This window comes from Plecotus auritus (genome assembly GCF_963455305.1).
Source record: "Plecotus auritus genome assembly, chromosome: 3".
NCBI classification, from domain to species: Eukaryota; Metazoa; Chordata; class Mammalia; order Chiroptera; family Vespertilionidae; genus Plecotus; species Plecotus auritus.
Window position 1 is genome coordinate 10,015,623 of NC_137772.1, and position 26,025 is coordinate 10,041,647.

General features: G+C 43.1%; 1 protein-coding gene across 3 annotated transcripts in view; it reads right to left on the reverse strand.

Annotated features, from left to right (window-relative positions):
• SORBS2 (sorbin and SH3 domain containing 2) overlaps nucleotides 1-25,706 on the reverse strand; it is a 207,745-nt gene extending 182,039 nt beyond the window's left edge. For all 3 annotated transcript variants that reach the window (XM_080661539.1, XM_080661533.1, XM_080661538.1), the window contains exon 1: nucleotides 25,138-25,706. The gene's annotated coding sequence lies outside the window, so the exon portion shown is untranslated. The remainder of the gene's footprint in view (nucleotides 1-25,137) is intronic.
• Between the last annotated feature and the right edge of the window lie 319 nt (nucleotides 25,707-26,025).

Sequence of the window (26,025 nt, forward strand, 5' to 3'; positions counted from 1 at the left end):
GGCTGTTGGCCACCATGGAATTTGACTCTACTGCCTCCAGCAGGGTGGCTACTCACATCTCCTTGAGCTTCAGTTTTCTCATTAACAAAATAAGAATCATAGCAGTACTTGCCTCATATGATTGTTATGAAGACAGAGTGAGTTAGTGTATGCAAAGCTCTTCTAACAATGCCTGCTATGCAATAGGCACTCTCACATTATGGTTATTGCCATTATTATCATCATCTCATTGATGCACATCACATGTAGCTAAAAGCATGGATTTTGAGAATAAATAGTCCTCAGTTGATTTTTTGGTTCTGCCTCTTATTAGCTCCTTGAATTGGGCAGCGTCACGACCCACAGGTTGAGAACCGCTAGCAGGGTTGCCTAAGACCATTGGAAAACACAGATATTTATATTACGATTCATAACAGTAGCAGAATTACAGTTATGAAGTAGCAATGAAAATAATTTTATGGTTGGGGGTCACCACAACATGAGGAACTGTGTTAAAGGGTCGCGGCATTAGAAAGGTTGAGAACCAGTGCCCTAGAGCATCCTTAAGGGGATTGAAAAAGGTAATGCATGGTAACCACACCTGGCCCACAGTAATCATTAGTAATTTAAGAAAATCAGGTAGGCTAATATTCTTTGTAAATACATTAATTGACTTTCACAAACATATGCACTTTTATTTTGTTGATGGGGAAAATGGAATGGATTGGACAAGTGTAGATATTGAATTTAATTCCCGTATACTTTATTTCAGAGAGCTCACATTCAGAGTTTTATGGGTTTTTAAAATTTTAATTTTAAACAAGAATTCATAGAATTGTCAAATGACAGGATTAAGAAAATTCTCCTCTCTGCTAATGACTTGATCTGTGATTGATATTAACAGCCTCTTTAAAGCAATAACATTATTATCGACTTATTTTCTGAGTTGACGTAGATTGAAGAGGAAAGATATTAGTATAAAGAGGAATAGTACATGAGTGGATAAAAAAAGCTGTGGTACATTTACACAATGGAATACCATGCAGCTATACAAAAGAAGGATCACTTACCCTTTGAGACAGCGTGGAGGGACCTGGAGAGTATTATGCTAAGTGAAATAATCTCACTCATATGTGGAATCTAATGAACAAAATAGATCCAGAGATACAGAAGAATGGAACAGACTGTTGAATCACAGAGGGAAGGTGGGGGAGGGTGGGTGGGAAGAGATTAACCAGAGAACTTACATGGATAACCCATGAACACAGACAATAGTGAGGTGAAGGTCTGGTGGGCAGGGTGGAGAGGGTCAATGAGGAGAAAAAGGGGGGACATATATAATACTTTCAACAATAAAGATAAGTTAAGAAAAGAAAAAAAAAAAAGGAATAGCCTGGAGGAACTGGAGAAGAATTGACTTTGTTAGTCCCTGTGAGCATTTATATTTCCTTAGCCAGTAGGAGGAACAGAGTTATGATCCTATCCATTTTTGTAACAAACAGAGACTAACTTTTATCCATTAACTACAATTATAATGGACTAGAGGCCTGGTGCACGACATTCCTGCACGTGGGAGGGGGTCCCTCAGCCCAGCCTGTGCCCTCTTGCAGTCCGGGAGCCCTCAGGGGATGTCCGACTGATGGCTTAGGCCTGTACCCTCTGGGGAATGGGCTTCTGACATCCTTAGCGCCCGCCAGCTGTGAGCCAGGCTTCTGGCTGAGGGGTGCTCCCCCTGTGGAAGCACACCGACCACCAGGGAGCAGCTCCTGCATTGAGTGTCTGTCTCCTGGTGGTCAGTGCACGTCATAGCAACTGGTCATTCTGCCATTCAGTCGATTTGCATATTACCCTTTTATTATATCCTATCCAATAAAAGAGTAATATGCAAATTAACCATCACTCCAAGACAAAAATGGCGGTGCCCATAGCCACAAGTTGGTGGCGTCCAGTCCTCTCAGCTCCACCGGAGTCCCCCAGTCTCAGGGAGGGCTGTGCTAAGAGCCAGCAGAGTAAGCAGCATGATCCTCTCCCAGCGGTGGCAGCCTGGGCTGGTCTGAGCTTGGGAGGGGCATGCACCCCCACGGCGCGATCCCCCTCCCAGCGGCGGCCGTCTGGGCTGGGGTCTCAGCCTGGGAGGGGCGTGCACCCCCACGGTGCAATCCCCTCCCAGCGGTGGCAGCCTGGGGTCTCAACCACTGAGTCACACCAGCCAGGCAGATATGGAAGAATCTTAAATGTTTCTTTTTTAAAAAATATATTTTATTGATTTTTTACAGAGAGGAAGGGAAAGGGATAGAGAGCTAGAAACATCTATGAGAGAGAAACATCGATCAGCTGCCTCCTACACACCTCCCACTGGGGATGTGCCCCCAACCAAGGTATATGCCCTTGACCGGAATCGAACCTGGGACCCTTGAGTCTGCAGGCCAATGCTCCATCCACTGAGCCAAACCAGTTAGGGCTGTCCAATATGTTAAAGAAAAAACCCTATCTAATAAAGAGGGAATATGCAGGGGAGGGCATTTGGGGGTGACCGGGTTGTCAGGGGAGGGCAGTTAGGAATGATCGGACTGGTAGGGGAGTGGTTAGGGGGTGATCAGGCTGGCAGGCAGAAGTAGCTAGGGGCAATCAGGGCAGGCAGGTGATCAGTCGGGAGCCAGCGGTCCTGGATTGTGAAAAGGATGTCCGACTGCCTGTTTAGGCCCGATCCCTGTGGGCAGTCGGACATCCCCCGAGGGGTCCCAGATTGGAGAGGGTGCAGGTTGGGCTGAGGGGACCCCCACCCCCCGTGCACTAATTTTGTGCACCGGGCTTCTAGTAGGATAATAATTGAAGTAGGAATATCCCTTTATTAGAACAAGAATCACACTACAGAAAAAGGGACTCAAGGCTTTGGAGTCAGGCAGAGCTGACCTCAAGGTTTCACTTCCCCAGTGGCATGCCCTGTCACTCTGGACAAGTTACTTAATCTGTCTGAGGATTGACTTTCTCATCTATAAAATACAGACACCACCACCTACCTTTTTGGGAGCTTTTGAGAAGATTAAATGAGTCTGTGTGTGGAAAATCAGTAACTAGGTCAAACGCCTGTTGCAGAACAGGGTTTAATATATCATTGTTGCTATTTACCTGTCTTTTCTTATTAGACTGTAGGCTCCTGGAGGCAGAACACCTTTTAAAAACACAAGGGTAGCCAATTCCCAGCACAGCATCTCGAAAATACTGAGTGAATATAGGGTGTCCCCAAAAATGTATGCACACTTTGAATCATTATAAAGGCAGTGTTTATTAAAATACATTTCATTTTAAAGATGTAATAGAATCAGCTGTTGAAGTGTGTATATACATTTTTGGGGGACACCCTGTACGTGGTGAACAAAGCAAGACAAGGCTTCCCTGCATGGAAAATTGAAACCACCACAAAAGCACAGAGAGGCTTGACTCGCTGAAGTGAAGGTAGCTGAGAGAGACAGGCATTGACTAATTGAACTGATGTTCTGAGGAACAGATTTATGTAAAAAGTAAATAAAAGACATTTTCTTCCCATAATGTATTTAGAAGGGAAAGTCAAGCCGTAAAGGACAGAGAAAGGCTGTCACAGTGACCATTATGCTACTGGAGGGATTAGAAGTAGCATCTTTAAATGGGGCTATTTTTGCCTATCACCCGTATTTTCTTCCTTTGTAAAAAGGTGGTAATGATGTAGGGCCATGATTTCTGTTAACTTTGTCCGACTTCTTTCATTCACAGGAGCTATATAAAATTCAAATCTTCCGCTTTCTCCCTGGGCTTCCCCCCCGCCCCCCCGGCCTCCCCCTATTCTCTCTTCCCCTCACTGGGCGAGTGTCTCTGCCTTGGGAGTTCATAGGTTTTATGCCTAAATCCAGTGGCACTGATCCTAGAGGGGCAGGTTTTGTGTGTGGGTTTTACCTTAGTCACTGTCTCTGAAATGTCTCAGCTAGGACATAGTCTGGAGACTTTCAGCACTGATTTTGGCTTCTCCCACTTCTTACCTTTCTTTGAACCTGGAATCGTACATAACTGGAAGGAGTATTACAAAACCTACCCAATTATCCCCTTTCCATTTAGAAAATTGGGGTGCAGAGACTCACTTTATAGGAAAGCCATGGATTGCTATGATCGGGGTCTGAGACACATTGTCCCCGAGGGGGTGAAAGGGCACAACAGCATATTCTACATCTGAGAGGGGACGGGAAGTCCCACTGGGTCCCGTCAGTTGGACAGGAACACCAGTTACAACAGAACCCACTGCTGCTCTCTTGTGTGTGGGAGCAGCTTTGATAGGAACTTGCCATTTAAACCGCTAACCAACGATGAACTCGGTTTGAGGTTAACGCTGCCCACAATAGTAAACGCATTTAAGTATCAGGTGATGGCTCCACCTGGAGCAGAAAAGGTTCGCAGAGAGAAAAGAAAATGGACACAGAGACTGGAGAAGATGAGATTGGCAATAATTTCCGTGAGAAGGGATTCAGTGGGAAAAGACATTAATACACTATATCCCAAAGAGAAACTCAGTACAATTTGGAGCTTTAGAGTTCAATATCAGGTACATTTTAATTGAGACACTCGAGTAGAATAAAGTGATCTCGGAATTAATTATCAAAGGAGAGTAACACTGGTTAGGATAATGAGAAAAATGGCTCATGACATAAGGTAACGCTCAGTGAAAATTTATGTTTATTAATGCAGGGCTTGCTTTAGTAAAAAATTTCTAAAAAATAGAAACCAGCGGCTGAGTTCATTTTATGGCATTCTGTTAGGGTGCACTTATTTGGCAAGTTTCACAGTTCGACCCTGTAATGAATGCTACCCGCAAGGACAGATAAAGAGGACTAAATTGAGGTCACCCTTAGATGTGCACACGCAATGTCGGGTAAGAGAAGAAGGAATTGGAAAGGTCTGAACGAATGGTGCCCATCACTGGTGGCCAAACCTGAGCTATAAATTGCAGCGGCTCTACCATTCCGTAACGCGAACTCCGTTTTCGTGTTACCGATTGAGATCTAGCCACCTGGCCTCTTTTTAAGAGCGTTGTGCCCGTTCGCATGCGCCTTTGAGACTCCAGGTTGAACTTCGGCACCACATTCTATTTTGGGTAACCACAGAGGTGCTGGAAATTTCAAGGAGCAACAAACACTGCAACCTACAAACTGAACAACATGAGCCGGTGCGGACACGGCTCCGGGTTTCCCAGGGCGGCCCAGGGCTCCGGTGATGCTCTGGGCTGGTTGACTGACAGGAATAGACCAGGGCAGGTTGTCTTTGTTGTGGTGAGTTTATTCTTCCAAGGAACATAGTGTTGCTCTCCCCACCCCCCCCACCCCCTGCTTTTACCCTCAAAGATCAGCTTAAGGTCCATCTCTAAAGCTAGTTTTGTGCTGCCTTGAGAGGACGGTTAGGTACTTGCACGTTCATAGGAAATGAATGCTGTTGCCTTTTTCCTACTCTTATCCATCTCATTCACTACAGCTTATCCGACTTTGAACTTAATATAAAGATACTCATGCAGAACTTATTAAAAATAGTCACAATAATTTCATTTTCCTAAATATAATTTATCCAATCAGTTATGTTACATTTATAATAATTTACATATTATACTGAGTGGCCAGATTATTATGATCTCTGAACACATAATAATCTGGCCACTCAGTGTATATCTATCTATCTATCTATCTATCTATCTATCTATCATCTATCTACCTACCTACATATATATTAGGGGGGCCTGGTGCATGAATTTGTGCATGGGTGGGGTCCAGCCAGCCTGGCCAGGGGGGGAGGGAACATGGGTGGTTGGCCCGCCTGCCTGCTGGTCGAACTCCTGGTTGAGGGGACAATTTGCATATTAGCCTTTTATTATACAGGATATACACTGAGTGGCTAGATTATTATGCATTCAGAGATCATAATAATCTGGCCACTTAGTGTATATAGTCATGTACATATATTAATTATATTATATAGGATATATAAAAGTACAAACTATAAATAATTAAATTTACAAATGAAAATCATAACTTTATTTACAAACTCATCTCTATTTTTGTCTTTAAAGGATAAATTTGTGCAGCGCCTTCAGAATACATTAATTTCTTACAACAGAATCACTCAAGACAAACATAACATTTAAATCGTCTTGATTTTTAATGCAATATTTCACTAAGCTCCTTTTTAACTATTAAAGAATTCTTGAAAATGTACACAGTGAGGAACGGTTATGTGATTTTGCTGCTGTTCTTGCTTGTCAACCATCTTCTCACTGTCTTAATGCCTTGGGATGTTGGTTTTGAACTTGAGGTTTCTTCCTACACATAGAAATACCTATAAAGTCTTGCACCATTTCCAAATCAAAGTGAGCAGTTTCTCATGGGCTATGTTTGCCATTTCTGTTTCAACAGGAAACAATATACCTTCTGTGGTGAAAAGGTTTATGAATGGTCCTGGCTAATTTCTAAGCTGATGAAACATGGCTCTAGTTTCACAGACTTGGAGGAGATAGGAGACTTGGGGTCCTATTTCTTATTACTTATCTGCACTCACTGCTCCAGTGGTTCTGTTAACTGGGTTCTAAGAGGAACTAGCCTGGGGTAAGATGTAAAACACAAACACAATGAGGTAAGTAAATCAGTCTATTAACACATACTGATTAGTGTCCAGACTCACATACAAAGAGCATTTAAACTAAAACAGTCCTGATTCTCACTTACGTGATAATCACTGTGGCTCAACAAGGAAAATAAATGTATCTTTGTCATTTCATCTGTTGGATATGTGCTAATGGTTTTGTCCAAAATAGATAAGGACTATAAATGTCGGGAATTATTACAAGACACCGAGTAGCTGAGTGACGCTAAAATTGGAATTGTTTCAATTTTGACAGTCAAGATAGCTACAGACTCGTGTTTAACTCCATTCATTTGCACCATCACGCTTAGAGAGGGTCTCTTCATGTAAAAGCAACTTTAGCATTTTAATGTCAAGAATGTTAACAACTGACTATTAATTTGGGGCACAACTCGAGGTCCCCAGCTCCTGTTTTCCTGAAATGAGCCACTGTTGTTAACTGGGCATTGACTCTGTATCATAGAGATTGCTTTTCTCTTCCACGTCACGTAAATTAAAGAAGAGCCGATTGTGGTACTTGGCTATAAAGAGTCTGCAGTATCAATCCTCTGAAGAATGTGAACACTGAGTTGAAAACCATGAGTGCAGGGAAAAGGTAATAAAAGCTACTGATGTGCTTTTAAGAGCATAGCCGTTTGCCACTGGTAACGACACTTACTGACACGGCATTTCTCATAAACAACCTTCGAGGTTTTTCTAAGCACTAATCCCGAAAAGTATGCCAATTTTCAATACAACTTAGAAACGAAATCTGTTTAAATTAGAATGAGTAGTCTTTTGCCACATTTCATTATCATCCGGTGGGATGCATAAATTCACCACTTCCATCCATGCGAACAAAATAGGAGAAAAACATTTATGGATACAGTAACTGTTTAAGGAAAAACTTCATATGTTGTGTTTATAAGGCTCCTATATTCATGAGTTGGGCACTGTAGCCTCAGGTACAAAGTATAAGTAGACCCGGGGAGGGTGAGTTCCATGAGGGCAAGTATATCTCTTTTGCTCACAGAGGTCAGAGCCTAACTTGGGGTACAGCTTCCCTCCTGCCGGTGAGAAGTGAGAGATGGGTTAGTGGATGAGCAAAGTCAGGCAAGGCAGGCTACATAGGCATTCTGGACAGTGGATGCTTTAAGGATGATGGTTGGATTTTTTTTTTTTTTGCTAGTTTTTCTCAGTATAAATGCCTTGGGTGGTTTCTTTTACTGAGTCTGTTAGGACTTACCCATGCAATGAAATTTAACGTAAACATCAGTGCTCACACTTGCTATCAATCATACCAGGTCCTCTTTAAAAATGTGCAGAAAATAAGATTGTTTCTCCTCCCCCCCCCACCCCGCCCCAAAAATATACGATCCCAGAGTGGCCACTTTCTTTTTCAGATCAAAGTGCAGTTGTTAACAAAGGGAACTTGTTCGGCATGTTCACAGGCACAAGACTCTTAATGCTTTCGAACTCCAATTGAACTGTTTTGGGTTCCAAAGTAGAACTAATCGTTCCTAATCCGGAGGTAACACCATCTCAGCTGGTAAACAGGACCCTTGCCGTTGAGCACAGACTCAGGTTGGCTGGTCCGTTTTCCAGGGCTGCACCTTCCAAAAGACCTCCCAAATCAAAGTGCAGGCACAGCATTACAATAAAAATAAATCAAGCCCTCGTCTATTTAGCCCAGTGGATAGAGCGCTGGCCTGCGGACTGAGGGTCCCGGGTTCAATTCCAGTCAAGGGCACATGCCTGGGTTGCTGGCTCAGTCCCCAGTGTGGGGCGTGTAGGAGGCAGCCAATCAATGATTCTCTCTCATCATTGATGTTTCTATCTCTCTTCCTCTCTGAAATCAATCAAAATATGTTTTTTAAAAAGGAAATCGATAAAATATTTATATCCAGAGGTTTTGTTTTCTTTTCAACTTCTATTGCTTCATATTGTAACGTTGTCAATAGATGTGTAAAGTGGATTGGTGCCACACCAATGTCCTTTGGTCCCCATCCACGGGCACCTCTTATTTAGAAATTTTCATAACTTAATGTGGAAGTAGAAAAAATGGACAAGCCGAAAGAAGGAAACCATCCACAATCTCATGCCAAAGAAATAACCATCATTGACGACCTATTCCTCCCTACCTCCTTTTGTTGTTGCGCTGTTTCTGGTCTTAGACAATAAAGAAAGTGGTGTGCTCTGGTAAGTAAATGTTTTCATAGCGCCCCAAACAAAACTGTAGAGCGGATGATGAAATGGGAGTTATAACATTTTCTCTTGGCTGATCTGTAATTCCCACAAATAGGCAGTCTAGAAAAATGTTAGCGTTCAGGGTTTGGAATCTGGCCGACTAGAGTTGAACCCTACCTTCCTCACATGGGTGACCTTGTGCAGGCTGTTTAACTTCTCAGAGCCTGCTTCCTCTTCTATAAAATGAGAATAATAGCCTCATCAGAGTGTTTTTGTGAACGGTCAATGCGAGGTATTTGAAGAATTTGGCAAGCTGCCTGCCCCAGTATGCATTCAATGAATTGTAGCTATTATTATTATTTACAAGAATACTTACAGTTATTTTGCATTCTTAACTAACCTTGTAGGTCAACACCATGTAACATGAAGATTAATTTTAGATCAGCCCAAGAAAAACATAATTAAGCAAGTCAATCTTTTGGGAAAAAGATGATATAATGTATTCTTAAGCAAGTACTTTAGCATGGCAGGATTAATTAAAATTCTTCTCTATTAACATAGTAAATGGCAGGATGGCCATTTGCCATTAGGATCTTTAAAAATAGCCATCTCCCCATTCTATCCTAATGTCGTGTTTGCAGCTAATACTCTGATAATTTATGGTCCAAAGATTAGCTTGCCTTGGTCTGCTGTAATTCAGGCAAGGCCAGAAGGTACAGAGTGTGTTGTTAGCCTCTCTTAGAAGATTCCTTGAGTTTTAAGTTAAACTTCAAGTTTAAGAACTGTGTGATCACTGAAAGCCTGGTGGATTTTATGGTAAGAAGTTTTAGAATTATTTACCTATTGTGGAAATTAATTTTTATTTTATGTAGTTTTTGCTCAGGGCCCAGTCAAGCTTTATTATGTCAAGATCTCTGCCACATCCCCATTTTTCTCTCATCCCAGGAGATGCTTGCTGAGGGCAGAGATGTCCTTGATTGAGAGCCAGGTATGTGCTAGGCACTGTTGTATGTACTTTGCATGAATTAGTTCATATAATAGAAATAACGGTTCTATGATCTGGGCACAACATCCTCGTTTTTCAGGTACCAAACCTGTGGTTGAAAGATGTTAAGTTGCATGTCCATGAAGGCCAGGCTCATGACTGGACCTCACTCTATTTGTCCCCGTAGACTCCTGCCCTGTCTGATCCCTCCTTTCCTGAAACATCAGAGGGACTTTCATGCAGAATCGGGGGAACCGTGTCCTTGACAAGGCACAGTACAAAGGGAAACACAGTTATGAAATCTCAAAACACTAGAAAATAATTCACGTTTCCTTTTTCAAAAGAAAGAAACACTCTTATTTACTGACTGTTAAAACTAAGCAACCAAGAATAAATAACATCAAATTGTGTATGGACAATGATAAATGACACTTTTAACCATAATCAGGATTATATAATAAATGACTTTTAACTATAATCAGGATTTGTATGTTAACCCCATAAAGAAATGACATTAGGCTGGTGAGATAGGTGGGGGAAGGGAGGAGAGTCAGATGGATGAAGAGGAAGAATGAAAGTAGACCGGAGTAGGGGGCGTGGGCGTCACACTAATGTTTACGGATGTCTGGGGCCACCTTGGTGCTTGCTGCTATTCAATCAGACAGATCCCTACTTTCACATAGAATGCAATGCAGGGAAAGTCTGACATTGATAATGAGCTTTACCTTCTTAAGGTAGGGAGGGTCCATGCACACAAAGCTCCAAAACACAAGAATCCAAATAATGTGCCTTCAAACATGAGCCTGGAGCTAGACCTGCAAAAGCAGAGCCCACGCCAGGCTCTCAGTGACACTGGTTATCGGAGGGAATTCCCGGCTCTGTTCCCTAGCTCTACTTCCCCATCCTCGCTCTTCTGATTTCCATATTGTGAAACTCTCTTACCAGGGGAAGGGGTGGGGAGAGAGGGTTTTCTAGAAGGGACAATGTTAGTGAGAAGCTGCCAGACCCCTACCAGGTTGGGGATTCGGTGGACGCCCTCGACATGAAGCAGGATTCAGGATGATGAGGTTCTGGCATGACTGAGGTGCCGTCTGTGGGGTGTGTGGGAAGGCTATAGCAGGATTCATGCATCCCAAGCACCCCGGCCCAAGGAGGAGCAGCTTTTCCTCTGGCCAGAGAGGGTGTGGCTGCCAATAATGAAAATGATGCCTCACACCAGTTCAAAATCTCTAATGGTCTTGTTCTAGACACCCAGCGTGAGTCCTAAAGGGCAAGAGTGTTCACATATAATGCCTGAAATACAAGTTGCATGCGGGGTTGGCTTCACGGTCTGTGACTTGAGCATTTGCACCTGACAGTGCACTTGGAAGGACCAGGTTCTGGGCTTAATGCTCTGTGGTTGTCATCTTGAAATTATTAATCATTGTTGAATAAGGGATTCTCCATTTTCATCTTGCCCTGGGCTCTGCACTTTATATAGCAGTGGCTGGTTTGGATAAAAAAAAGTTCAACACAGATCATCAAAGTCTCCCCAAATTTCTGAGAATCCAGTCTCACATCCCACATCTTTGAAAGACAGATCAAGGTCAGGAACAGCTGTGGCAATTCCTTCATCTCTCCTGCCTCTGCACAAGCTCTTCCTATTCTCCCCCTCCCCTCCCTGCACCTTCGTAGAAGCTTTTCTCCCTTCACACCTTCATAGAAGATGTTGATCCTGGTCACTCATAAGTAGGTATGTCCTTCACAGGCTGCGGAGGTCTGGAGTTCTACTGTCCAAAGTGATGCCATCAGCCACAGGTGGCTCCTGGGCACCTGAACTGTGGCTGGCTAGCATTGAGATGTTGTACATGGAATGAGGGTAGGGGAGGTGGAAGAGGGTAAAGGGGGGATAAATGGTGATGGATGGAGACTTGACTTAGGGTGATGAACACACAATTTAGTGTACAGATGATGTGTTGTGGAATTGTGCACCTGAAACATGTATAATTTTGTTTACCAGTGTCATCCCAATAAATTCAATAAAAGGGATGTTATAAGTGTAAATCACACACTGTAGACACACATACACATAAAGAATGCAAAATAAGTCATTACTATTTCTTATGCTGATTATTGAAATCATAATATTTGGGATATATTGGGTTACATACAATATATTCTAAAAATTGATGTCATCTGTTTCTGTTTACCTGTTTTCATGTGGCCACTAGAAAAATTAAAATTATAGGTGTGGCTTGAATTTTCAGCTTAAACTATATTTCTATTGGTCTAGATATCCCCCTTTCCTTTTTAAACTATGTTTTGAACTATTTCCCCTAAATGTCCCTAAATGTTCTTCACCTCAAAAAGTCTCAAACCAATTTCACTACCTTCTCCCTCAAACACGCTTTTCCTAGATCTGATTTTCCCAAGACAGAAACCTGGTCATCAAACTATTCCCCTGCTCCCATCCCCAAGTGAATACTAAAGTACTCTTGGTTCTAACTCCATAATCTCTCTTGATTCCAGAACTTTCTCTCCAGACCTATTGTCCTGCCCTAGCGGAGGCTTTCAGCCTTCCTTCCTGTCATTTGCACGATTCTGCTACACAAAATCCTTGGGATTAATCTCAGCCCACCGCAGCCTTAACACCTTCCCCAGCACAGCTGTTCTATAACAGAAATCTCCTTATGTCACTTTCCAGTTTGAACGCTTTCAATGGCTTTTCACCTGCGTATGACCCAGTGACACCACAATCTGGCTCTGGTCTGCTTGCCCAGTCTGACTTTCTGGCTCTCCATATGGGCTCCCTGCATCCCAACCATACCTAAGGACTCTAAGTCCTGAGGACACTTCCTTCTGCCTCTGGCTTTAGCACGGGTTGTTGTGTGGTAGTGGTGGCTCAGCGCAGTCCCACACCAACACCCACCACACTCTTAGTCCCCACCCTTTCCTCAGCGGTGCCTCTGGAGCTCCTGTGCATGTCGTGTATCTCTGTTCACTCGATACCACACCGAGGTAGAACCATCTATCTTTTTTTTTTTTTTTTTAAATTCTTTATTGTTGAAAGTATTACATATCATATGTCCCCTTTCCCCGCCCCCCCATTGGCCTCCTCCAGCCCGCCCCCGCCCCCGGCCCAGGCCCTCACCACCCATTGTCTGTGCCCATGGGCCATGCATGTATGCATACAAGATTCCTGTAGAACCATCTATCTTTAGGACTGTTTGGCAGTCACTGTTTTAGATGCATTCCACTTAGGCGAGTGACTGACACAGTAATCTTGACTGAATAAATCACTCCTGATTTTCTTCCTGATCCACCTCTTTCAGTTCATGGCTGTTTTGCTCTTGCCTGAGATATGGAAACTGCTTTTCTATAAACATTTATTGTTCTCTTCATTTCATCTGATATACTGTTACCAGTTATATCTTTTTAACACACAAACATGACATGAGCATGACTTTTCTCCACTTAAAGGAAATTCAATGGTTCTCTTTTCTTGTAAAGAATCAATCCGCCGAAACCGGTTTGGCTCAGTGGATAGAGCGTCGGCCTGCGGACTCAAGGGTCCGGGGTTCGATTCCGGTCAAGGGCATGTACCTTGGTTGCGGGCACATCCCCAGTGGGGGGTGTGCAGGAGGCAGCTGATCGATGTTTCTGACTATCTATCCCTCTCCCTTACTTTCTGTAAAATATCAATAAAATATATTTAAAAAAAAAAAGAATCAATCCAAACTGCTTAGCAAGTGTGAGGCTGGTCCTGGTGCTGGTGACCAAAATAGGTGTGGCTACAATTCCTTCTGTGTTTGTGGTGTGCCAGGTGCTATGCCAGTCATCTATAATCATCTCATGCAATCCTAATGATAATCCTCAGAGGTGAGTATTATCATTATCTCCCCTCTATAGGGTGCGAAACAGGTCTAGAGAGGCCAAGGGACCTGTTCCTACAGACTCAGCAGCCAAGGAGCTAGCAGTTAAAATTAGAGAGGATGTGACCAGCTACCTTATTTTAATACAGCAACAAGTGAGACAACAAGCTTTCAAAGTCTGGAAGCAGGAGGTTAGAGATTGAAGAGTCAGTATGGGGTCAAGCCCGTGCACAGGAAAGGGTGACTCTAGATGTTCTAGTCCACTTGGCAGTTATGAACTTATAGCTCTGATGTATTTGTTGGGCAAATATATTTCGATGATAGTCTTAGAATCACTTGTCACCTGGCATTATTCTTGCCAGATGAAATTCTGATTTTATTTCCCAAAAGAACACAGCGACCAATGAATAATCTGACCTTTTGCGACATGACATTTCTCAAAATGTTTGTCAGTCAACATGAGACTCTCTGCTTTGTTGGCCAGATAAAATGCTCTCACTGAGATGCCTCAGATAGCATGCACACAGATTTCTAAGAAATGCCTTACTTCTGGTTGGAAATTTCATATCAGTGCTTTCCCTAATTCCTACTGAACTCAGAAGCTCTTTTGGTTGAGTGGCCCCATCCAGTAACAAATGCTTGGAGGACCAAGGTTCTTCAAGGTCCTAGCTGTTAAGCTCTGCCCCCTCCTCCTCGTCTCAGGCTTTATCTGGACCAGTACCTCTTCTCACAGACTGGGGTAGAAGCTGATGTAATAAAATGACTGAGGAGACTGCGAAGGAGGCAGTTTATGAACAGAATATTCCCCAGGAAACTCAATTTTATGATCATAATCTTTCAGTTCTTGACAGTTGTAAAGGTGAATGTCAGTGCCAAAAAGAGTGAACCAGAGTTTTGATGGCATGTTTTCTCAATGCATCCCAAAGGAAGCTTAAGTTTAAGGTTCAGAGTGATTAGGATGTGTTAACATACCACATAATAAATATGGATTGAGTTCAATTATTTTACCAGAGAGCTGTCCGTCTAAGGCACTGAAAGGACATTTGGGACATTGGGTCAAGAGGAAGGTGATTTTCAAACTGAACTGGATTATTTACGACTTTCATTGTCAGTTGCTTTTATTTCTACAACAAGGGAGATGGAACGCTCTGCTACCAATAAATCTAAAATTTAATTTAAAATATATTAAAACACTCCGTGCATGTCAGAAGGGAGTGTTTTTTAAAGTTCAAGAAAAAAGTCACATTAATTATGATGTAAATAAATCCGTTATGCTAGTCTTACAAAATTAAATCTATGGTAGAAAAAAAGTCATCGATACAATCAGCTTTCAGACCACAGAGCCTCTGAAAAGTTATGTTTCTAAATACAGTCAGTGTCAAGGAATTCAGGATGTATTACCAGTCCTCTGAGTTATTAACCTAAGAAAGCCCTCTTCCCCAAACAGATGTATTTTCAACAAGTGAAGAATCGTTTTTCTGGTAGAGGAGATAACTATGCTTTTGCACACATTTGTAGCTTTCTTGGTTGCCAGGGATAATGTACATACAATGAAGTTGCTCAGAAGATTACCTTCTGGGGGAAAGTCACAAGTGGTGAAAACGAGCCAGGTCACCTTTAGTTGTGTCGTGATTTCCTCTGTTGAGGACGTCTGATGAGTTGAGAGAAGGATTTTACATGAGAAGCATACTAACCAAACACAAATAAAAAAAATGCAACAGAATAAACCAACAGACACTGAAGGATATGTGGACTCTATTAATTTTCTCATGATGAAGGAACCACATACTGTTTACATTACTTGAGTCTACCTCTTTTTCTTGTTGTGCATTTTATTTGTCAACATTTGAGACAGCAACCTCCTTGGGTTAACCATCTAGCCATCCCTCATTTACTCTTGGCTATACCCATGACAGGATGAGAGGAGTGAAAACAGGAAGAAGACACTATTGCTTTCTCCAAGAGCTCACGTGCTTCTGGAAAGATCAGATACATAGGAAAACTTCATTGAAATGAGATAAAAGATACTGTAATGTGCAAGTGATAAGAGAGCCGCTAAGAAGGAGCAACTCAATGTGTTGTTCATTAAATCTCTCTTTGGGAAACGATTTTATTATTATTTTTATTTATTTATTTTTTTTAAATATATTTTATTGATATTTTACAGAGAGGAAGGGAGAGGGATAGAGAGCTAGAAACATCCATCAGCTGCCTCCTGCACACCTCCCACTGGGGATGTGCCCGCAACCAAGGTACATGCCCTTGACCGGAATCGAACCCGGGACCCTTCAGTCCGCAGGCTGACGCTCTATCCACTGAGCCAAACCGGTTTTGGCTGGGAAACGATTTTAGATCACATGGAATGCTTCTGGAAAATTCCAGTTAAAATGTCCTTCAAAGTTTTGTGATTTCCCAAACCCTTCATTAAAAGTGAATATATATATAAAGCTCTTGGGACAGTAGCTAGCACAGAGTAAATGCACATAATTTGTATTATCAGTATCTCTTGGATTGAAGAAACGGAATAATTTTTTCCTGTAGTTTATTGAAACCTAGTTACCAGGTTTTTGTTGTTCTCTTGAGTTTAATCAGAAGCAGCTATTTTGATTGACCCTGTAAGCAGCTCTTAAGGTTTGTAACTTGAAAAGATCTTCCTGATGGGTACTTCTTTCTGTCCTGAATTCTCTGTTTAAAATATCCTAAAGCCTCAAAATAAAGATCTTCAATTTTGTGACCCTAGGCTTAAACTTTTCTGTTGTGTGCTTACTTAAAAGGGAAAGGTAACTCTTTAGTGCCCATCGCAGTACTTGATGAATGTGGCTGTAACCAGAGGCTTTAAGAAAGTTGAGAGTAGGAATACATTTTTCCTGGTGTCTGAATTAGTCACTAAATAGCTAAGCTTCTGGTTATTTTTCCTGCCTTATATCGTTGGTAAAATATAGTGCTTCTCACCTATACTTTATTTTTTTAATAGCATTTTCTAGTTTTCATCTTTTTTCCTTCTCCTCTGTTTTATGATTTAGAAAGAACAACAGCACAAAACAGGAAAACTTGTAAATTACCACTTTATCTCTACATTCAAGCAGCATCTTTTAGTCAGCGTGTTAGCATTAGCACACCGCCAGGGGAAGGGAGCCCTTCATTCATTCAGCACACACTCACTGAATATTAATAAGTTGACCTGTTTGCTGAGTGCCTACAACGTCCCAGCTGCTATTCCAAAGCAGGCCAAGTCTCCCTGTTACTTTCACCCTGCCCAAGCAACCCGTAACTCTTCCCGTCCTCTTGCCCCTCGCCACCTTGGTGACCTCCTTTTATCTAAACTGGTTCAAGCTGGTGCTTGAGGTGTATTAAACGGCACACATCCATTCACATTGTTCCAGAACACCTACGTGGTTATCACTTTTCAAATTCACTACTCGAATGCCATGTTCTATAAAGTTCCGAATCTAGATGTCGAGAGGCAGGTTCTTTTAAAACCCATTTATCCCCCCAGGATATAATGGAGAGTACTTACTATACTGCAATTATATATCGGACAGATTAGGTGTACTTGTTTGAGAGGTGCTCAGACTGTTCCCCAGATGACACAGTTAGCCAAGAACCGCTGGAGTTGAGATCTAATCTCTTTTCCTCTGTTAACTTTAGCTCAGAGAAGTGAAATCATTAGGTGTGACGGCACCTTGGTGATCTACAAAATAGCTCACTTCAAAGCAACCAAGCGCTGCTTTCTGAGACTGGTTTGATTAATAGTGTAAAGGGTAGGACGTTCTTATAAAGCATTCAGATCTGATATTAGTGCGATTCAGAGGCAGAAGTAGCTGACTTGTTAATGGGTGGAGGAGGATTCCAAAGTTTGTTGCTTTTTATCAAAGGGGCTGCTGTCTCCACACTGGGTAACTTTCCTAGAGGACCACGTGTCTTTGAAGAAGCTAACTTCCTTTCAATAGAACTAGATACAGGGACTGCAACGTTTTAGAGGAGGACAGAATAAACGTGTGAACTGATACATTTTCTCCAACACGCCCGGTAATCCCTTAGAATGTCTCATTTGCATGAAGTTGCCATTCTCCATGCGATCCCCTGCTTGTAATTTTTATAAGTGGTGCAGCTCTTGGTTAGAAGCCCGTTTTGTTACAGTTCTTTGGATTCCTGTGGCTGGTCCTTAAAACCATATTAATCTGTAAAGGATGGTGAATTGAGTAAGACACCAGAAGGTTTGGAGCCTGAGAAGTTTATGCTGCCTTCACATTCAGCATTCCTGAAAAAAATTTACTAGGAAAAGGAACCCAAAAATAATGATTTCTATACCCATTGGACCAAGTCTCCTACGTAAAGCAGAGGGTACAATTCATTAGAAGGAAGTATGTTTGATATGCAATTTACACCAACTATGAGAAAACATCTCAAAGGAGAGTTATAAGAATTGAATATCTAGGTTAAATTTAAAAATCAAAAATTTAAAAAGTAGGCAACAGTTCAAATGAAAAAAAAAAAACCCCTCAATTATCATTGAAATTTTCAAATGATGTTCTTTATTAAAAATAAATTTCCCTTAAATTATCACATGGATATAAAAATAAATTAGGAAATATAATGAGAATATTGCTAAATTTCAGTGTTTTTGAAGTAAGACAAGTTTCTTTAAAGACCCTCGGTTAAATTCAGGAAAAGTGAAAGCTTTCTGGACTTTTTGCTCAAATAATGTTTTTTCTAAAGGTGCAGAATTAATGCTGGGTCTATGAGTACCTGACCTGAATGGGGAAGAGGAAATCACTCTTTTTGGCTACAATTCCTAGCTGGTAAATAGGACATTTCTGTTTGAAGACTAAGGCCAGTGCAGTGTAGTGTAGTTCTATGTAGCTAAGCTGTGCTGCCAGAACTCAGAATAAAACCTGCCCTTGCTGATTCTCAGTCACTTATTCAGGTCAGTTCACCTCTGAGGTTCAGCTGGACTGAGAGTTCTTATTCGTCAATATTTAGAACTCGATATTTCCAGAAGTGTTTCCTTATTGCCGAGTGTATTCATCTTAACTTTTTTCAAAAAGTGATGTAGGTAAAAAGATTTTGGAAATATTCATATAATTATTTGCAGTGATAATTTAGAATTTAATGGACATATCCTTGACTAAATTATTAGTTTGAGGAACATTTAGAAAATTAAAACCATCATATGTTATAAAATGCATCAAGAGCACACTCTTTTCATTTGAATATCAAAAATAGTTATACGTAATTTAGGCCTTCAAATTTTATAACTTACTTAAGGTATATTAAAAATAATGCAGAAATACTGTAAAATAATGTTTAAAATCTAATTACTACATACAATTTAAAATAATTGATTAAATATGACTCGTCTTTAAGATGAACAGAACCAATTTCAACTTTAGTTATTATTTAACTAGCACACTGTATATTAAAATCAGCTGGAAGGTAGCCAAAATAAACATTTCAAGGACAGTATGCTAATTAAGAGTTGATATTTAATTTTTTATACAAGTTAATTATGCAATATAATGTGAAAGAATTTAAGTGATTTCCTAAATATTTGCTTTTTAATTCTAAGCATTTGGACATTTAAAAGTCTCAACCTTTGCTACTTTATGTATAAAAATACATACAATATTAATTACAACTTTTGTTTTCTACATGGTTTGTCTTAGAGACAACGCATTATATGTTTATTAGATCTTAAAATTCCTGACCCATTCTTGTTTTTGATTATAACATTATGGCAATCTTATCTAATAAAAGAGCAATATGCAAATTGACCGTACCTCCCCTACACCCACAAGCCACACCCACCAGGCAATCAGGAGCGAGTATGCAAATTAACCCAACCAAGATGCCTGCGGCCATGAAGCTGCAGCAAGAAGGAGGCTTGGGTTTCCCTGGCAATGGAGGAAGCCAAGCTTCGCTGCCACCCTGGCCGGCCCAGGCCTACACTCAAGGCTACAAAGTTTCAATTATAGAAGATAAATAAATCCCAAGCAAAATGGCAGCTGCCATGGAGCTGGAGAGAGCAGGAGGCTTGAGTTGCCCCCGGTGATGGAGGAAGCCAAGCTCCTGCAGCCCTGGCCTGTCTTGGCCTCCACTACAAAGTTTCAATTATAGAAGATAAATAAATTCCAACAAAAATGGCTGCGGCCACGAAGTGAGCAGGAGGCTTAGCTCCACTCAAGGCTACAAAGTTTCAATTATAGAAGACTAGAGGCCCGGTGCACAAAATTCATGCGCGGGGGGGGGGGGTGTCCCTCAGCCCAGCCTGCACCCTCTCCAATCTGGGACCCTCCAGGGATGTCCGACTGCCCGTTTAGGCCCGATCCCACTAAACGGGCAGTCGGACATCCCTCTCACAACCCAGGACTGCTGGCTCCCAACTGCTCGCCTGCCTGCCTTCCTGATTGCCCCTAACCACTCCCCTGCCAGCCTGTTTGCCCCTAACTGCCCTCCTCTGCAGGCCTGGTCACCCCTAACTGCCCTCCCCTGCTGGCCTGATCACCCACAACTGCCCTCCCTTGCAGGCCTGGTCCCTCCCAACTGCCCTCCCCTGCTGGCCATCTTGTGGTGGCCATCTTGTGTCCACATGGGGGCAGGATCTTTGACCACATGAGTGCAGTCATCTTGTATGTTGGAGGGATGGTCAATCTGCATATTACTCTTTTATTAGATAGGATAGAGGCCTGGTGCACGGGTGGGGGCCAGCTGGTTTGCCCTGAAGGGTGTCCCGGATCAGCGTGGGGTGGCCTGGGCGAGGGGCCTGTGGTGGTTTGCAGGCTGGCCACGCCCCCTGGCGACCCAAGTGTAGGCCCTGGTATCTGGGGTTTATTTATCTTCTACAGTTGAAACTTTGTAGCCTGGAGCAAAGCCAAGTCTTCTGCTTGCTCCGGGGCGGCAGCCATTTCTGTTGGTATTTATGTATCTTCTATAATGAAACTTTGTAGCCTTGAGTGGAGGCCTAGGCCGGCAAGGGCAGGCGGAAAGCTTGGCTTCCTCCATTGCCAGGGAAACCTATGCCTCCCTCCTGCTCTCTGTGGTGGTAGCCATCTTGGTTGGGTTTATTTGCATATTCGCTCCTGATTGGCTTGTGGGCGTGGCTTGTGGGTATAGCGGAGTGATGGTTAATTTGCATATTACTCTTTTATTAGATAGGATAAATAAACCCCAGATACCAGGGCCTCCACTTGGGTTGCCGGGGGGCGTGGCCAGCCTGCAAACCACCACAGGCCCCTTGCCCAGGCCACCCCACACCCCAAGGGAACCCCCACCCTGATCCGGGACACCCTTCAGGGCAAACCAGCTGGCCCCCACCCGTGCACCAGGCCTCTGTCCTATCTAATAAAAGAGTAATTGCAAATTGACCATCACTCCGACACACATGATGGCTGCCCCCATGTGGTCAAAGATGGCTGCCCCCAGGTGGACACAAGATGGCCGTGACAAGATGGCCAGCAGGGGAGGGCAGTTGGGAGGAACCAGGTCTGTAAGGGAGGGCAGTTGTGGGCAATCAGGCCAGCAGGGGAGGGCAGTTGGGAAGGACCAGGCCTGCAAGGGAGGGCAGTTGTGGGCAATCAAGCTTGCAGGGGAGGGCAGTTAGGGGTGACCAGGCTGGCAGAGGAGGGAACTTGGGGGTGACCGGACCTGCAGGGAAGGGCAGTTGGGGGGGGGATCCAGGCCTGCAGGGGAGAGCAGTTGGGGGGGACCAGGCTTGCAGGGGAGGGCAGTTAGGGGTGACCAGGCCTGCAGGGGAGGGCAGTTAGGGGTGACCAGGCCTGCAGGGGAGGGCAGTTAGGGGCAATGAGGCTGGCAGGGGAGCAGTTAGGCATCAATCAGGCTGTCAGGGGAGTGGTTAGAGGGTGATCAGGCTGGCAGGCAGAAGTGGTTAGGGGCAATCAGGAAGGCAAGCAGGCAAGCAGTTGGGAGCCATCAGTCCTGGATTGTGAGAGGGATGTCCGACTGCCCTACCTGGATCGGGCCTAAACGGGCAGTCAGACATCCCTTGAGGGGTCCCAGATTGGAGAGGGTGCAGGCTGGGCTGAGGGACACCCCCCCTCCCCCGTGCACGAATTTTGTGCACCAGGCCTCTAGTCTATACTAATAATATGTTAATTAGACCAGGTTGACCAGACATCTTCCGGACGTCCGACTTCCTTCCAGACAGTTAGGGGGTGACCAGGCCAGCAAGCAGAGGCAGTTAGGGGTGATAAGGCAGGCAGGTAGAGTGGTTAGGAGCCAGCGGTCCCAAATTGCCAGAGGGATATCTGACTGCCAGTTTAGGCCCCATCACACAGGGGCCTAAACCGGCAGTCGGACATCCCCCAAGGATCCCAGATTGGAGAGGGTGCAGGCCAGGCTGAGGGACCCGCCCCTAGTTTTTCTATAAAAAGCTATAGAAATTGAAGCTTATTTTAAAAATATAATGGCATGCCATCAAATAGAGAAAGGATGGAAGTCTCTGTAACTGAAAGCATGTCTGTATCAGGAGAGTTACTCCCAGGAACTCAGATTCTACAGGGAAGTATAATGGAACCAGTGATGACCAGTAACCTTTCAGGTGTATGTGGGAAAATGAAAAGAAATTCTGCGATTGTAGACTTTATTTCAGTTACTTGGTCTCTTTCCAGTTCATGAGTTTGATTTTCTTCTGGCTTCACTATGAAAAACAATTCCATAAACACTTCAGTTACAATTAGCTATTCATTATTATCAATTCAACATTCATTTTAATGGTCTGATTTTAGAGCAGATTTCCAACAGGGATAACTTAGTATATTTATTTTCCCCTGCAAATTTTATAATAGCTGTAAATTAAAAACAACAACAACAACAGCATCTTCCAGATACTCAAGCTCTCAACCTGTTTTGTTTAAAACTTACACATTGCAAAATTTTCCCTCAGAAAATTCTGCTATATTATGGAGCATTTATAGCATTTTTTTTTCAAAATTGTGACCCTGAAGTCATGTTTTCATATCAGGAAAATGAAAGCCTCATTGCTGCTTTTAAATGTTTTGAGTTTTGTCTGATAAAAGGCACTAAAATAGATAATTGGGCTTCTATATCCAGACTGAGCATATATTTACAATAACCAGTAAGACAGCAGTGAAGGCCGAGGTTACCAGCACATGTCTGAATGCCAGGTTCTGGACGCTGGACAAAGCACATACAAGAGGAAGAGAATCAGGAAGCCATAAGCAGACACGTGCAATATGGGGCAGCAGACAGAACTGTAGACAGAAGGCTCTGAAGTGGCTGAAGGGGAAGGCGAGGAAGTGTCCGGGAAGACAGTCTCGCTGGATTACGAAGCATGGGGAGGCGCGTTAGAAAAAAGTCTGTAGGTGGCTTTGCACAAGTTTGCTAGAGTATGTTTGGGAAATTACATAGTATCCGACATGCTAGCGGGTGAGTTGGAAAGTGGCATTTATAAGGCTATAGAAATAGACAGAAGCCAAAGTGCAAAGTCTTGAAATGTAGGGGTTATATCTCGGCATCTGATTCTCAAAGTTGTGGAATTAATGACTATGTTGATATACAGTGACATAAGTGAACTTAAAACGCTCATCTTTCATAGCATATCACTTTAAAAGGTTACTAATGTAGAAAAATAACACAGGTATAAAGTTCGTGTGTCATGGTAGGCAGATGTGTCTTAAGTATTTCCTCACCCAGTTCTTCTAAAACTCCCCGAGAAAAACGAACACAAAATCGTTTTCTTGCTGCAGGTCTTTGCACTGTGTTAAGTCTGAGAACTCCTTTTGCAGTGCAAAGCTCTGAAGGGAATTCAACCGAAGAGAAAGTCTTACTACCTTTCATTCTGCTATAAAGAACCATTCTTTTGGCTATTTTTATTTATAGAATTTGACTCAAAACTAAGTCTGTTCATTTTAAGTTAAACGTAAGTGAAGAACCATGCCATCACCTCTCCATTTTATCCCACACACTGTCTCTCACACACCAATAGGCATATTCCTATTTGTTCTCATTGTTACATGTTTGGATTTGATCCTCTAAGATCAGTTGGTCTGTGTTTTTATATCCTGAATATTGGTGACATTTAAAGCAGAATATTGGTGACTACACTTTATAATTCTCTTATCTTGGGGTACATTGACATACTTGTGAAATAGGTGATGCGTGCTCAGATGTAGCAATGAAAATTGTATTATTATACTTAAAATTAAAAGGTGCCTCCCATGTCACTCACATTTTGGAAAAAAGAAAGCAAATAAAAAATATTTCTTAGAAGTAAGTCTAGGATTTACGATATACTATTTATTAGACATTTCATGGTAGATTTAATCTTTAGTAGAGGTTTTTATTCAAAGTTTTCAACAAAACGGTTTTCCTTACACATTTTCAACAGCCATGTAAATTATCTGACAGTCCTGGTAGACCAACAATAGAATTGATTTCGGTAAAGCTGAAATGCTGCTGAAACATAATTCATCATTATTTGGTCACATCCTTACCAAGGGTTTCGATTTGACTGACCAATTTCAATCCACAGTAGCAGCTTTGTTCCTAAGAGACTATAAATCAGAGAAACACTCATAAGGGGCAGTTCCTACTGCAGTTCAAAGTCTGTGCTATTATCACCTAGCGATTGGCAGCAAACATCCCCCGCAGACATTAGTGTCCGACCTTCGCAGGAGGTGTGTGGTGTGTTGGTTTCACTCTCTCTCTCTGAAACCTATCTGCTTGGGAGAAAAACCTGTGCAATAGAAGAAGTTTTACCAGCACATACAGTTGCTGCGCTTGAATTCAATGTGCAGATCTCACTTCCTTTCTTTCCTGGGATTCCAAGCCGAGGTGCACAATGGGGGTGTTGTGCTCTGGGCTAGCGTGGCGTGCATGACGCTGGGAGAGGACGCGTGAGCTGCTTCCAGTACTTACACTATTTGTTTTACAGCCACCCCCCAAGCAAACCAGACAGCACACCGAGGCTCAGTTCAGAGCAAGCAAGTGCAAAATCCGCTGGCTCTTAGGATCTGCCTGCGGAATAGAATTCCTTAAGTTCGTAGTGTAAGTAGGTGTGTTAAGAGTGAAAACTCATCAGTGCTGAGGCTAAAAAACAAATGCTTCACCATTTTCAAGCCTCTGACTTTCCACGTAATTCTTTTCATAGATGTCAAAGTGCAGTCCATGAAAGAACCCATTGTTTGTGAGAGAGAAAGGTTGTTGGTTATAAGACTATCCAGAATGACAAGCCAGTATGGTTTGTTAAAATAGTAAATATTTATCTCAAGTCCCAAGGCACATTTAGTAATGTTTTTGTTTGTTTGCTTTATCATCCGATTTCTAGAAGCTAAACTCACCGAAACAAGTCTGTGCCTCGGACACTATTTTGTGGAAGTGTGTGTGTGTGTGTGTGTGTGTGTGTGTGTATGTGTGTGTGTATACTTCCTTGGGAAACCAGACAACGCAATGTTTATAAATGTTTCAGGTTAAGTTTTGCTCCGAGTTATTGATAACGCCACGCTTTAAGAAAAGCAAAAAGCTTACCTCTGTCAGTCCAGTGCACACGCGGGGACCTCCTGCTCAGCCGGGGCGGCCTCAGCGGGCGGGCAGCTGCTCTCCGAGCCAACAATCTGTTAACAGGAAGCAGGTGAACCTGAGAGCGGCCGCCCGGGTTCCAGTCCAGTGCCCATGGAGCACACACCTGCTCTGCAGACCTGCGGCTCGCAGGCTCCGGCCGCTGGGGACCCTGCTCGCCGGCGGTAACGCCCTCCTTTGGGGTCACTAGTTTTCAGGCTAAACAGCTAGGGAGCTGCTGAGATACGATTGCAGGGCAGGCTTGCCTTTCCGAGACAAAACCCTTTTCTGCCGTCTGATAGCAGATATGCAGCATTATCTCGCTGCATTCCAGTGTCTCAGATCAGCTAATAGGAGCGGCCGTCACCAGCCCGGTCCCTACGGCAGCTTGCAGGGCGCTGGGCTCTGATCATTGTACCCTCCCATGCCCATCACTCCGCTCTTCTCTGAATAGATTTTTTTTTTTTAAATGCTCCTTCCAGGGTAACGCTCAGCAGAATATGCCACACTGTTTTCCATAAGTAAAATGGCTGGTCCTCTCAGCCCTGCTGCCGGCAGCTCATTGGGTTCCACCGGCTTTGCGTAGTCATAGCAACAACCAACAGACAGCGGAGCCAGCAAGCATGGCTGGTCATGTGCAGCGCGGGGACGCAGCTTGTGAATTTCTTTTCATCAAGCTCATCATCTCCTTGAGGAGGGTGGCTCGTGCTGCCTTTCTGAATATTTCACCGAGAGTACAAGTTCTCAGCGCTCAGGAGGAACTTAGGAGACAGGAGCCAGCGCTCCAGGTGGAACTGAGACAGGGGAGCCCTTCTCCATAGACGGATTCGGGTCTAATCGGGTTAATAACATGCAAAT